This window comes from Mus caroli, unplaced genomic scaffold (assembly GCF_978045245.1).
Source record: "Mus caroli unplaced genomic scaffold, Mus_caroli_1 scaffold_9, whole genome shotgun sequence".
NCBI lineage: Eukaryota > Metazoa > Chordata > Mammalia > Rodentia > Muridae > Mus > Mus caroli.
The window spans coordinates 105,553,350-105,569,111 of NW_028227264.1; positions in this window are offsets into that span (position 1 = coordinate 105,553,350).

Genomic DNA, 15,762 nt, shown 5'->3' on the forward strand with positions numbered 1-15,762 from the left:
GAGGGTTGTGGCCCTATGTAGGCTGGATTTCTCTCTCCCCAACCAGAGCAGTCTCAGGTCCCGCGTGATTGGACTGGAGCAGAAGCTGTGTTCCACTCACCAGCAGTCCCAAAATCCTGCGGCGGGGGTCGTGGGTAGCTGGCGGGTGTCAGGCAACCCTGCGCTCCCGCTACCCCGGCGCTGATCCGGCCGGATGAGGCCTGTGGCCCTACTCAGGCCGGTTTCTGCTTCCCTAACTAATGCAGTCTCAGGTCCCGCGCAATTGGATTGGAGCAGAAGCTGTGTTCCACTCACCAGCAGTCCCAAAATTCTGCGGCTGGGGTCGTGGGTAGCTGGCGGGTGTCAGGCAACCCTGCTCTCCCGCTACACGGGCGCTGATCCAGCCAGATGAGGCCTGTGGTCCTACGCAGGCTGGTTTCTGCTTCCCTAACTAATGCAGTCTCAGGTCCCGCGCAATTGGATTGGAGCAGAAGCTGTGCTCCACTCACCAGAAGTCTTAAGATCCTGTGGAGGGTGTTGTGGGTAGCTGGCGAGTGTCAGCAGACCCTGCGCCCCAGCTGCCCTGGTGCCTTTCTGACCGGAAGAGGGTTGTGGCCCTATGTAGGCCGGATTTCTCTCTCCCCAACCAGAGCAGTCTCAGGTCCCGCGTGATTGGATTGGAGCAGAAGCTGTGTTCCACTCACCAGCAGTCCCAAAATCCTGAGGCGGGGGTCGTGGGTAGCTGGCGGGTGTCAGGCAACCCTGCGCTCCCGCTACCCCGGCGCTGATCCAGCCGGGTGAGGCCTGTGGCCCTACTCAGGCCGGTTTCTGCTTCCCTAACTAATGCAGTCTCAGGTCCCGCGCAATTGGATTGGAGCAGAAGCTGTGTTCCACTCACCAGCAGTCCCAAAATCCTGCGGCGGGGGTCGTGGGTAGCTGGCGGGTGTCAGGCAACCCTGCGCTCCCGCTACCCTGGCGCTGATCCGGCCGGATGAGGCCTGTGGCCCTACTCAGGCCGGTTTCTGCTTCCCTAACTAATGCAGTCTCAGGTCCCGCGCAATTGGATTGGAGCAGAAGCTGTGCTCCACTCACCAGAAGTCTTAAGATCCTGTGGAGGGTGTTGTGGGTAGCTGGCGAGTGTCAGCAGACCCTGCGCCCCAGCTGCCCTGGTGCCTTTCTCGGCATTAACATTTTTTAAATTATATATTTACATTGTGTATCTATATGGGAGGTTGGGATCATGCAGTCCATGGCACAATGTGGATGTCAGAGGACAATTTGTGAGAGATAGTTTTCTCCTTTGACCATGTGGGTTTCATAAGTTGAATTCAGATTGTTAGAATTAGAGGCAACCACCTTGACCTGCAAAGTCATCTTGTTAGCCTCTTTCTTATAGTTAACCTAAAGAAAGTTGCAAGTGTTAGAAATAGCCCAGAGGACTACATCAGGAAAGAAGTTGTGATTTCATTCAATACATTCTTAAGTTGGCAACCACCAAGAGAGCCTTGCTAGTTGAGCATCACTACTGTGATGATTCGCATATAGACCAACCATCTCCATGGTAACTAAACCAGTATTTCTTGCAAGGAGTTTGGAAAATGACTGGGGAGTCTTATGGCACTGTTAAGCACTTATAGGACTTTTTGGCTTATTAGGACCTGACAGTTAAGGTACTGCTAAGGGAAGTGCAGAAGTGTTTGAAAGGATCTCAGTGAAGATGAACCTAAACTTTGCAGTCCTTCACACATTTAGTACAACTTATCAGAGGACAAGAAAGTGCACATAGGGAGGATAATTTTCTAAACTAGCAGTTCTCAGCCTGTATGTCTCAACCCTTTGGAGATCACATATCAGATATCCTGTGCATTAGATATTTACATTATGATTCATAACACTTACAAATTACAATTATGAAGTAGCAATAAACATAATTTGTGGTTGGGGGTCCCTACAACATGAGGAACTATATTAAAAGACCACAGCATTAAGAAGGTTGGGAACCACTGTTCTAAACAAAGGAAACTGAGGCAGAAAGATTGCAGTCACATTGGGATTATGTAGCTGACATTATGTTTCATGTTAAACTTAATGTAACTGTACTGTTTTAAATAAGTGCAAGTAAGATTTCTATGCAAGTACCATGGTTGATATAGTTCTGCAATCCTAGTAATAGGAACAGTAAAACAAGTGGATTGAGAATATGAAGTCTGTCTGGGCTCAGGAGTATCCTATCTTAAAACAGCATTGGCATAGAAGAGAATATACTTCCTATGATTAGCATTTGGTATTTTTCTTGGTTTACTAATAAGGCCACCATGGAAGTAAAAATGACAATCATGAGAAATTGTGTATGTTTGCTGGTGAAAAATAAAAATAAAAGTATAGTAGGTTAATTATTTGGGTCCATCAGTGATTCTCTTAGAAGAAAATTCTTTCTTTTCCATCAATTTCTCAAATGTCCATAACTGTGCAAATGTTTCTTACTCCTAAGAATGAGAATCTTAGTTATTAGAAGCAGTTGCTTTTCTTTTTACTTTAGTGTGTTGCTGGACTGGAGGCTATCTGATCCGTACTACTCATTGGAAGATAAGAAAGCTTTACATTGTGAGTTGTAGGTGATGTTTTTAATTTAGATTTTCTATTGGAAACAATCACCCATGGAATGAGTTACAGAGACAAAGTTTGGAGCTGAGACAAAAGGATGGACCATTTAGAGACTGCCATATCCAGGGATCCATCCCATAATTAGCCTCCAAGCCGGGCGTGGTGGAGCACGCCTTTAATCCCAGCACTCGGGAGGCAGAGGCAGGCGGATTTCTGAGTTTGAGGCCAGTCTGGTCTACAAAGTGAGTTCCAGGACAGCCAGGGCTACACAGAGAAACCCTGTCTCGAAAAACCAACAAAAAAAAAAAAGAAGGAAACCATAATTAGCCTCCAAACGATGACACCATTGCATACACTAGCAAGCGTTTGCTGAAAGGACCCTGATATAGCTGTCTCTTGTGAGACTAGGCCGGGGCCTAGCAAACACAGAAGTGGATGCTCACAGTCAGCTATTGGATGGATCACAGGGCTCCCAATGGAGGAGCTAGAGAAAGTATCCAAGGAGCTAAAGAGATCTGCAACCCTGTAGGTGCAACAACATTATGAACTAACCAGTACCCCGGAGCTCTTGACTCTAGCTGCATATGTATCAAAAGATGGCCTAGTCGGCCATCACTGCAAAGAGAGGCCCATTGGACATGTAAACTTTATATGCCCCAGTACAGGGGAATGCCAGGGCCAAAAAGTGGGAATGGATGGGTAGGGGAGTGAGGGGGAGGGTATGGGGGACTTTTGGGATAGCATTGGAAATGTAATTGAGGAAAATACGGAATAAAAAAATATATAAAAATTTAGATTCTCTCTTCTTCCTCTTTCTTCTTCTCTTCTTCTTCTTCCTCTTCTTCCTCTTCTTCCTCCTCCTCTTCTTCTTCTTCCTCTTCTTCCTCTTCTTCCTCTTCTTCCTCTTCTCCCTCTTCTCCCTCTTCTCTCTCCCTCTTCTCCTTCTCCTTCTCCTTCTCCTTCTCCTTCTCCTTCTCCTTCTCCTTCTCCTTCTCCTTCTCCTTCTCCTTCTCCTTCTCCTTCTCCTTCTCCTTCTCCTTCTCCTTCTCCTTCTCCTTCTCCTTCTCCTTCTCCTTCTCCTTCTCCTTCTCCTTCTCCTTCTCCTTCTCCTTCTTCTTCTTCTTCTTCTTCTTCTTCTTCTTCTTCTTCTTCTTCTTCTTCTTCTTTCTTCTTCCTCTTCTTCTTCTTTTCTTCTTCTTCTTCTTCTTCTTCTTCTTCTTCTTCTTCTTCTTCTTCTTCTTCTTCTTCTTCTTCTTCCTCTCTCTCTCTCTCTCTCTCTCTCTTTGTGTGTCTGTAGGTATACCTACCTACCTACATACATACACACATGCATAAATATTTGTGTGTTCAAGTATATATACGTGTGTGTGTAGTTACTCTTCAAGTGTACCAGAAAATAAGATGGTACAGAGAAAAGCATACCATAATCTCAAAGACACCTACAACCCTTTATTCTAAACCTGCAATGTCCATTAAGAAATTGACAAAGTCTTATCTAAATACTCAGGAACAGAAAATTAATGGAACCCAGAAAAAGAGGAAGATGGGAGATAATGATTAGAAATATAGAAGAGTTAGAGTGCTCTGTAGTGTATTAGATATCTCCTCAGAAATACATTTCCTGGATGCCTGTGAAATATGAGACTAAGTCTGTATTTGCTAAAATTTCTGTATTTAGATATCAATACAGTGTGTTTTAGTAGAAAGAACCAAGAAGCAGTTATATAAACTGAGAAAATAAGCAGGAAGGACAGCTGTGTACTGACATCAGGGATGGAAAAGAAACATGCTCACAGGCTGTGAAAAAGCTACAGATGTAATAATAATAATGAAGGCTTCTACATATGATGTAGCTCACTGAGTATCAATTTACCACAAAACCACAGCTGTACTGAGAGGACCCTAAAGTGGTGTGATATATTACATATGAATAGCACTTTAAATTTTAGAAAAAATATAATGGGATAATTTCACATAATTTTCTAGAGATATATTTATATATCCTTAAAATATTCTAAGCCTAAAAAGTATGCATAAATTTAACAAAAAATATTATTTGTTTTTAAACTTTTTTTTTCTTTCTGAAAGAGCAGCAAAATCAAGATCTTGACTAGGAAGAGATGATTGAATAGTTCCTGTTTTGCATATGAAGTTAAAAAGAAATTCCAAACATGAAAGGAAAATTTTATTTTGGTGACTTAAAAATTCTGGCTATTTACATTATTGATATTTGAAGTCCCAGATAGACGTTGTTAATTTTCCTTGATTTGTTAAGTCTTATGAATTGTTTTGATGGGTAAACGTCAGTGAATTAATTCCAGATTAGGAAAGGTGGTAATGTTCATTTTAGTTGTAAGGAGACCTTAAGCATGGGAAATTATGACATCCATGGGAGTGAGTATTATTAATAAGATGTTGATTGAGACTTATAAATCCAGCTAAGATTGGAATGGTAAGCAGACAAAAATAAAGTAACCATAGGAATTAAACTTATTACAATAGAAATCTTATATGACCTTGAGAGAACTCATACTAAAGTCACCATATATTGAATAATTTCTTGAGTGACTTAAGAATAAACCCAAGAACAAGAATATTATGTTCATGAATAATAGGTCCACACTGTGGGCAGTTGATTCAGGTTTTTTTTTTTTAATTTATTTTTTTATTAGGTATTTTCCTCGTTTACATTTTCAATGCTATCCCAAAAGTCCCCCATACCCACCCCCCCAATCCCCTACCCACCCACTCCCCCTTTTTGGCCCTGGGGTTCCCCTGTACTGGAGCATATAAAGTTTGCAAGTCCAATGGGCCTCTCTTTGCAGTGATGGCCGACTAGGCCATCTTTTGATACATATGCAGCTAGAGACAAGAGCTCCGGAGTAGTTCATATTGTTGTTCCACCTATAGGGTTGCAGTTCCCTTTAGCTCCTTGGGTAATTTCTCTAGCTCCTCCATTGGGGGCCCTGTGATCCATCCAATAGCTGACTGTGAGCATTCACTTCTGTGTTTGCTAGGCCCCGGCATAGTCTCACAAGAGACAGCTCTATCTGGGTCCTTTCAGCAAAATCTTGCTAGTGTATGCAATGGTGTCAGCATTTGGAAGCTGATTATGGGATGGATCCCTGGATATGGCAATCACTAGATGGTCCATCCTTTCGACACAGCTCCAAATTTTGTCTCTGTAACTCCTTCCATGGGTGTTTTGTTCCCATTTCTAAGAAGGGACAAAGTGTCCACACTTTGGTCTTCGTTCTTCTTCTTCTTCTTTTTTTTTTTTTTTGAATTAATTTTTTTATTAGGTATTTTCCTCATTTAAATTTCCAATGCTATCCAAAAAGTCCCCAATACACTCCCCCACACACTCCCCTATCCACCCACTCCCACATTTTGGTCCTGGCATTCCCCTGTATTGGGGCATATAAAGTTTGCAAGTCCTATGGGCCTCTCTTTCCAGTGATGACCTACTAGGCCATCTTTTGATACATATGCAGGTAGAGTCAAGAGCTCTGGGGTACTGGTTAGTTCATAATGTTGTTCCACCTATAGGGTTGCAGTTCCCTTTAGCTCCTTGGGTACTTTCTCTAGCTCCTCCATTGGGAGCCCTGTGATCCATTCAATAGCTGACTGTGAGCATCCACTTCTGTGTTTGCTAGGCCCCGGCATTGTCTCAAAAGATACAGCTATATCTGGGTCCTTTCAGCAAAATCTTGCTAGTGTATGCAATGGTGTCAGCGTTTGGAAGCTGATTATGGGATGGATCCCTGGATATGGCAGTCTTTAGATGGTCCATCCTTTTGTCACAGCTCCAAACTTTATCTCTGTAACTCTTTCCATGGGTGTTTTGTTCCCAATTATAAGAAGGGGCACAGTGTCCACACTTTGGTCTTCGTTCTTCTTGAGTTTCATGCGTTTAACAAATTGTATCTTATATCTTGGGTATCCTAAGTTTCTGGGCTAATATCCACTTATCAGTGAGTACATATTGTGCGAGTTCCTTTGTGATTGGGTTACCTCACTCAGGATGATGCCCTCCAGGTCCATCCATTTGCCTAGGAATTTCATAAACTCATTTTTTTAATAGCCGAGTAGTACTCCATTGTGTAAATGTACCATATTTTGAAATAAATTTTCTGTATCCATTCCTCTGTTGAGGGGCATCTGGGTTCTTTCCAGCTTCAGGCTATTATAAATAAGGCTGCTATGAACATAGTGGAGCATGTGTTCTTCTTACTGGTTAGCACATCTTCTGGGTATATGCCCAGGAGAGGTATTGTGGGATCCTCCGGTAGTACTATGTCCAATTTTCTGAGGAACTGCCAGACTGATTTCCAGAGTGGTTGTACAAGCTTGCAATCCCACCAACAATGGAGGAGTGTTTCTCTTTCTCCACATCCTCGCCAGCATCTGCTGTCACCTGAATTTTTGATCTTAGCCATTCTGATTGGAGTGAAGTGGAATCTCAGGGTTGTTTTGATTTGCATTTCCCTGGTGATTAAGGATGTTGAACATTTTTTCAGGTGCTTCTCAGCCATTCGGTATTCCTCAGGTGAGAATTCTTTGTTCAGCTCTGAGCCCCATTTTTTTAATGGGGTTATTTGATTTTCTGGAGTCCACCTTTTTGAGTTCTTTATATATATTGGCTTGTGCTGTAAGATCGAGAATTGATAAATGGGACCTCATAAAATTGCAAAGCTTCTGCAAAGCAAAAGACACTGTCAATAAGACAAAAAGGCCACCAACAGATTGGGAAAGGATCTTTACCTATCCCAAATCGGATAGGGGACTAATATCCAATATATATAAAGAACTCAAGAAGGTGATTCAGGTTTTATTTGAAGCAAAATACTTTTTTTTTCTATGTTCAGCATACAACTTGACAGAGTGGCTGTAGGTATTAAATATTTAAATAAAAAGGTATAGCACTTACTTCATTAATTCAAAAGTGTCCACTGTATTATAGTATTGTTAGAATTGTTTGCATTTGTGGATGTAAAGAGAAATGTCATATACAAAGATTAAGAAAGTAGAGTCCATAATGATAGCTTGAGGATTTGCATGCTATACACTATTTTTGACCAATGAGAACATAAATATTTGAATATTACTGGCCATTTGTAAACACCTAGAAAAGTGGGAAATGAGCACTACAAGCATAGATAGATTTATTTCAAATGAGCCATGTCAAGCTGAATACATTTTTCTTGACAGAATATTAGAGGAAAAACTTGATCTCTAGCATTTCTTGCCTTTAATCATAAGCTTTTTATTATAATAGGATAAACAGAAAAATGACAGATGCATGGGTAATTGATTGAAGAAATAGTGAATTTGAAACTTGACTCAAAGTGTCCTGATTAATGAGCTAATGAAATCAAGAAAATTTGTAGCTATGTGTTTTGGGCTCTAGCTTTGCTTTACTCAATGAAGGAGGAAGATTTAAAATGTTAGCAATGGATGTGAGCCTGGAGTTGACCCTGTGCCACAGGTCCCCATACCCAAACCCATTGGGAGAGAGCTGGTCTCCTAAGAGAGGTGACACACCTGAGAGCACAGGTGAGACCACCACTTCTGCTAGAATGTTAACAATGAAGACCTTCATAAAATGTAATCTCAAAATGCAGTTTATACACTTCATATTTACAAGTAAACACAAATTAAATATTTTTATCTTAATGGTAGGGAAAATATGAAATTGAATATTCAGAAGTGTTTAGCTACAACAGTAATTATAAATCTGTGTCCTTAAAGATTTATTTTAGAAAAGTCTAAGAATTAATGCCAACTATTTATCTAAGACTGTCAACAAAGTGCCCCAGCAAAGGCTAAAAAACGGTATGAGAAAGAATATGTAAATTTAAGGAATAAGTCTACTGAGCTAGAAGACAAGTATTTTAAAAATAATAAAAAAAAAAAAACATGGTAAAATACTAACTAAGCCTCAAGGCTGCTCTTTTAGAGTAAAAAGGGGCAAAGACCTGATAAATATCTAAGTTTGATCACAAAGAGAACAAACATAGGTAATTCCTTTAAAAAATGAAAAAAGCAGTTAGCTACAGGACTACAACAAACAACAAATGTAATAATAACTAGATTATGCTTATAAATTTGAAAATATAATTAGTGTATTCCAATAACATATTGAGAAAATGCTCAAGTTTCACAGGAAATTGAAAGACTTGTCTGAGGTTTAATACATGGATACCTAATACTGATTGTATCCAACATCAAATACATAAATTGTAAAAATTATTGAAGTGAAGGTCAAGTTACAGCAGTAATCCTTAGTAAATAAATGTTTAATGTTGTATTTGCCAATAACAAAAAATTAAAATTTAGATTATTAACATATAAATTAACAAATATATAAATGTATGATATATATCAGATTCAAAGATATCAATGAGAATTTAATATACATGTGTATTATCTCTTGAGTTACAATACAGCACATTTAATACCCATGAAAATTTGTAAATAAATAATAACATATAATGATACATTAGAAAATTACAAAATAAAGATGTCAGTCATGTTAAACAGAGTTTTAGATTATCATTTTGGTCCAATTAAGATTACTATAGGTTTGTTTTTAATATGAGGTTATTCATAATTTTCATGGAATTGCACTAAGTTCTAGGCCTGACTGAAGGAAAAAGGACACCACTGCCGATGAGAAGTGTATTGGACATATTAAGGTGTCTTTTAAATTTAAAAATAAAAGTATGCCATATTGGATAGATGTACTGAGATACACAAAGATCAGTCGATTGATCCAGAACTAGTGTGCATAAACAGAGGTGCTACACAAGTTAGATAAGAGAAGAATGGATTGTTAAAGTGATAATGATATTATCATTGAATCTTAGTCAAGAAATCAGTGGAAGTTGTGACTTGTTTTTCATACTGTACACACGTGTTAAGTGCAGGTAAGTAAAATTTAAATTAGGACATCTAGTAAAGATATCATCATGTTGCTAGGATATACAGAGTTTCCTTAGTAAAGCATGGAAACCTCTATCAGAGAAGCTGCTTCTTAGAGCAGAGAGAAATGAGTAGAGGTATTCACAACTGGCCAACACGTGAATAAAAGACTGTAGAGTACTCAGATGTAAATATGACCCACATATCAAATCTTCTACCCACAAGCCTTCAGGACCATCACAGAGGGTGGGGCTGGGTAAGCCAGAGATAGCAGAGATCTGCATCGATACATTCTCTGCTCTACGTGACAGGAGCATTGCACACATGACGTCACAGTAGCTATGATTGCTTGCAGAAGACTCACACATCAATCAGGCTAAAATGGATGGAGAAAAGGGCTCATGAGATCCCACCCATAGTGGAGGTGTGATTGACAAATGATAGCTTCTGGGAGAGAGAAAATCAGTTTTCTTCAGGGATGTAATAGCCCCAAGAGGCCACCTGTGCTCCAGTAGGTTACGCTATACCCATACACACATAGGCAACATAAAGTAGTCTAGTGGTTGCAAACGAAGAGCACATGGAGTTTAGAAAGAATTGTGGTGAGGAGAATAGGGGAGACAGTGGAGGGTCAGCAAAAAGAAAATGTTTTTTTTTTTAATTAAAAGAAACTGAATGCATGTATGGACACTTCCAACAAAATAGCATGAAAATCCTTAAAGTAAAAGATTGATGTCTCTTTATTTGACATCCAAAGAATGAATTATTCAAATCCACTAATAATTTATGTTCATAGCTATAACTTTACTTATAAAGAAGCTGTATATGTAACCAATAACTTAACATGCCTGTAACTAAGAAATTCTCACAAATCAATGGAAATAAGAATATGTAAATGAAAAATGAGCAAAAGGCTTAGCTAGATTCTTAACAGAATGGGGAATCTAACATTCAATGGGCAAATAGAATAAAAATCTGCCTCACTTACTATGAAAGAAATTTGAATAGAGACACAGCAAACTGTCCTTTCTCACTAGGGTATATAAAATTTAAAAATAAAAGCTGGGTGACAAGAATAAAAAACATACAGCTAGTTTTGAATAAACATGTTGGGAAGCAGCATAGCATTCAGTGAATGATATGCAAAATAATTATTTTCTTTATAACATATTCTCTGGAGAAACTTTTGTGTGTGTTTACATGAACATGGCTACAAGAAATTTTATAATATCAAGTGATTAAAAAAAAACCCAAATAAAACATTCTTTTTTTAATTTTAATTTTTTTTCATTTTTTATTAGATATTTTCTTCATTTACGTTTCAAATGCGATCCCGAAAGTCCCCTATACCCTCCTCCAGCCCTGCTCCCATACCCACCCACTCCCACTTCCTGGCCCTGGCATTCCCCTGTACTGGGACATATGATCTTCCCAAGACCAAGGGCCTCTCTTCCCATTGAGGGCCGACTAGGCCATCCTCTGCTACATATGCAACTAGAGACACAGTTCTGTGGAGTACTGGTTAGTTCGTATTGTTGTTCCTCCTATAGGGTTGCCGACCCCTTTAGCTCCTTGGGTACTGTCTCTAGCTCCTTCTTTAGGGGCCCTGTGTTCCATTCAATAGATGACTGTGAGCATCCACTTCTGTGTTTGCCAGGCACTGGCATAGCCTCACAAGAGAAAACATTCTTAAATAATAATAATAATAATAATAATAAAATAAATGAGGAGTGGTAGAATAAATCAAATTGTATGCAGCATAGACAAATTTAACACATAAAATAAAAATGGATAATAATATCCAATTAACTAACAAGTGCCAAATTATTGTATTTAGTTAACATCAAAATGAGAAAGTAGACTTAGGAGCTACAGGCCTCAAAAGCAGCAGAGCAGCTGGGACATGGTCCTATGGATCTACATCTGCACCCAGGAGGTGGGGCTGTTCCCCAGCCCTCTGTGAACCTTTCCTGCTAGGGGGGAGCTTGCCTCCAGGAAGTGTCTGACCCCAGGACTCAGATCAGATTCCCCATTTTCTGACTCTCTAAGGCAGGATCACTCAGGAGTGCACAGGCCACAGAAGCAGCAGAGCAGCTGCAACAGGGCCTCCATCTGCATCCAGGAGGTGGGGCTGTTCTGTAGCCCTGTGTGCATAGGTTTTGCCAGGAGAGAGCTGGTCTCCCAGGAATGCTGACACAGGCTTACAGACTCACAGGAAGAACAGGCTCCAGCCAGAGACAGCAAGAAGATCTAACACCAGAGATTACCAGATGGCAAAAGGCATACACAAGAATCTTACCAACAAAAACCAAGACTACTTGGCATCATCAAACTAAGTACTCCTACCACAGTGAGTCCTGGATACCCCAACATGCCGGAAAAGCAAGATTTGGATTTAAAATCATATCTCATGATGCTGGTAGAGGATTTTAAGAAGGGCATAAATAACCTCCTTAAAGAAATACAGGAGAACACAGATAAACAGGTAGAAGCCCTTAAAGAGGAAGCACAAAAATCCCTTAAAGAATTACAAGAAAACACAAACAGGTGAAGGAATTGAACAGAACCATCCAGGATCTAAAAATGGAAGTAGAAACAATAAAGAAAACCCAAAGGGAGACAACACTGGAGATAGAAAACCTAGAAAAGAAATCAGGAGCCATAGATGCAAGCATCAGCAACAGAATACAAGAGACAGAAGAGAGAATCTCAGGTGCAGAAGATTCCATAGAAAACATTGATACAACAATCAAAGAAATGCAAAATGGCAACATCAAATTAAATGGAGAGAAACTTGAAGCAATCCCACTAAAATTGGGGACTAGACAAGGCTGTCCACTCTCTCCCTACATATATAGTACTTTAATTCCTAGCCAGAGCAATTAGACAACAAAAGCAGATCAAAAGGCTACAAATTGGAAAGGAAGAAGTCAAAATATCATATTTGCAGATGCTATGATAGTGATACATAAGTGACCCCAAAAATTCCACCAGAGAACTCCTAAATCTGATAAACAACATCAGCAAAGTAGCTGGATATAAAATTAACTCAAACAAATCAGTGTCTTTTCTCTACAGAAAGGATAAACAGGCTTAAAGAGAAAATAGGAAAACAATTCTCTTCTCAATAGTCACAACTAATATACCTTGGTGTGACTCCTATTTCAGTATGTTTGTTTTTGTTTTATTTCATTTTTTAAAAAGATTTATTTATTTATTATATGTAAGTATACTGTAGCTGTCTTCAGATACTCCAGAAGAGGGCCTCAGGTCGTTTTAGATGGTTGCTGGAATTTGAACTCAAAACCTTCGGAAGAGTAGTCGGTGCTCTCAACTGCTGAGCCATCTCACCAGCCCCTTTGGTTTTGTTTTATATTGTTTATTATTTTCCCCTAGATGCCTGTTTGGTTTCTAATGAGATGGAAAGAAGTGGATCCAGAGGAGAGGAGAGGAGAGGGAGGGACAGGGATGGGAAGGGAAGAGGAAAGAACAGGAAGGATTAGAGGAAGGGGAAACCATAATCAGGATATATAATATAAAAAAATCTATTTCAGTAAGCAAAAATGATTAAGATTTTATTCATGCAATATATTTTGATTATGTTTTCCCCATCCCCTAATGCCCCCATGTTCTTCCTACCCATCATACTTAATGTTCTTTCTGTCTCTGTCTCATAACAAATAAGAAAAACAACAAAATCCAAAAAAAACCCCAAAAACCATAAATCAAAATAGACAAAGGAGAAAGAAGAAAACCAAGAAGACAAACAATAGCAATACAAAACCAAAGCAAAAACCACACAAAAATACATGGAGTACATTTTGTGTTGGTCAACTACTCCTGGGTATGAGGCCTACTCTGGAATGTAGTTTTTATATTCAGTGACATTCCATTGGGTTGGGGGGACATTTGATTTTACCTTTCCCAGAACACATCAGTTACTAATAGCTTTTTGTTTAGGATTGGAACTTCGTGTTCAATTTCCTTCTCAGAGCTGGGATTTTGTCTGGTTTGATCCTGTGCAGATGTTGAGTCTTCTGTCATAGTCTCTGCTAATTTAAATGTTTCTCCATCTTGTTGTGTCTGGAAGATGTTGCTTTTAGATTCATTCACCATCTTTGCTTCTTATAAACTTTCTGCCTCCTCTTCCATGTCCATTCATGAGCTATTTCTAAGTTCAAAGACAGGTGAGAGGAGCATCAATGTTATGAGAGATTACAGAAATAAAAATCAAGACAGCAGCTAAGACCTCACATCTACTACCATAAGAAAGAATGTTACTTTCTTTTGTGGCCTTTCTCTACACAAAGGATAAACAGGCTGAGAAAGAAATTAGGGAAACAACACCCTTCGTAATAGTCACAAATAATATAAAATACCTTGATGTGACTCTAACTATGGAAGTGAAAGATATATATGATAAGAAGTTCAAGTCTTTGAAGAAAGAAATCACAGAAGATCTCAGAAGATGGAAAGATCTCCCATGCTCATGGATTGGCAGGATTAATATACTAAAAATGGCTATCTTGCCAAAGCAATCTACAGATTCAATGCAATCCCCATCAAAATTCCAACTCTTCACAGAGTTAGAAAATTCTTCACAGAGTTAGAAAAGGCAATTTGCAAATTCATCTGGAATAACAAAGAACATAGAATAGCAAAAACTATTCTCAACAAAAAAAGAACCTCTGGTGGAATCACCATGCCCGACCTAAAGCTGTACTACAGAGCAACTGTGATAAAAACTGCATGGTACTGGTACAGTGACAGACAGGTAGATCATTGGAATAGAATTGAAGACCCAGAAATCAACCCACACCCCTATGGTCACTTGATCTTTGACAAAGGAGCTAAAACCATCCAGTGGAAAAAAAGACAGCATTTTCAACAAATGGTGCTGGCACAACTGGCAGTTATCATGTAGTAGAATGGGAATTGATCCATTCTTACCTCCTTGTACAAAGCTCAAGTCTAAGTGGATCAAGGAACTCCACATAAAACCAGAGACTCTGAAACATATAGAGGAAAAAGTGGGAAAGAGCCTTGAAGATATGGGCACAGGGGAAAAATTCCTAAACAGAACAGCAATGGCTTGTGCTGTAAGATCGAGAATCAACAAATGGGACCTCATAGAATTGCAAAGCTTCTGTAAAGCAAATGACACTGTCAATAAGACAAAAAGGCCACAAACAGATTGGGAAAGTGTCTTTACCAATCCTAAATCTGATTAGGGACTAATATCCAATATATATAAAGAACTCAAGAAGCTGGACTCCAGAAAATCAAATAACCCCATTAAAAATGGGATACAGAGTTAAAGAGTTGTCAACTGAGGAATACCAAATGGCTGAGAAACACCTAAAAACAAATGCAAATCAAAACAGCCCTGAGATTCCACCTCATACCAGTCAGAATGGCTAAGTTAAAAAACTCAGGTGATGGCAGCTGCTGGCAAGGATGTGGAGAAAAAGGAACACTCCTCCATTGTTGGTGGGATTGCAAGCTTGTACAACCACTCTGAAATAAGTCTGGTGGTTCCTCAGAAAATTGGACATAGCACTACCAGAGGATCCTGCAATACCTCTCCTGGGCATATATCCAGAAAATGTTCCAACATGTAATAAGGATACATGCTCCACTATGTTCATAGCAGTCTTATTTATAATAGCCAGAAGCTGGAAAGAACCCAGATGCCCCTCAACAGAGGAATGGATACAGAAAATGTGGTGCATTTACACAGTGGAGTACTACACAGCTATTAAAAACAATGAATTTATGAAATTCTTAGGCAAATGGAAGGATCTGGAGGATATCATCCTGAGTGAGATAACTCAATCACAAAAGAATACACATGATATGCACTCACTACTAAGTGGATATTAGCCCAGAAACTTAGAATACCCAAGATACAATTTTCAAAACACATGAAACTCAAGAAGAAGGAAGACCAAAGTGTGAATCCTTCATTTCTTCTTGTATAATGGCGAATAAAATACCCTGGAAGGAGTTACGGAGACAAAGTTCAGAACTGACATGGAAGGAAGTACCATCCAGAGACTGCTCTACCCGGTAGTCCATCCCATAACCAACCACTATACCCAGAAACTATTGCATATGCCAACAAGATTTTGCTGACCGGACCCTGACATAGCTATCTCTTGTGAGTCTATGCCAGTGCCTAGCAAATACAGAAGTGCATGCTCACAGTCAGCTATTGGATGGAACACAGGACCCCCAATGAAGGAGCTAGAGAAA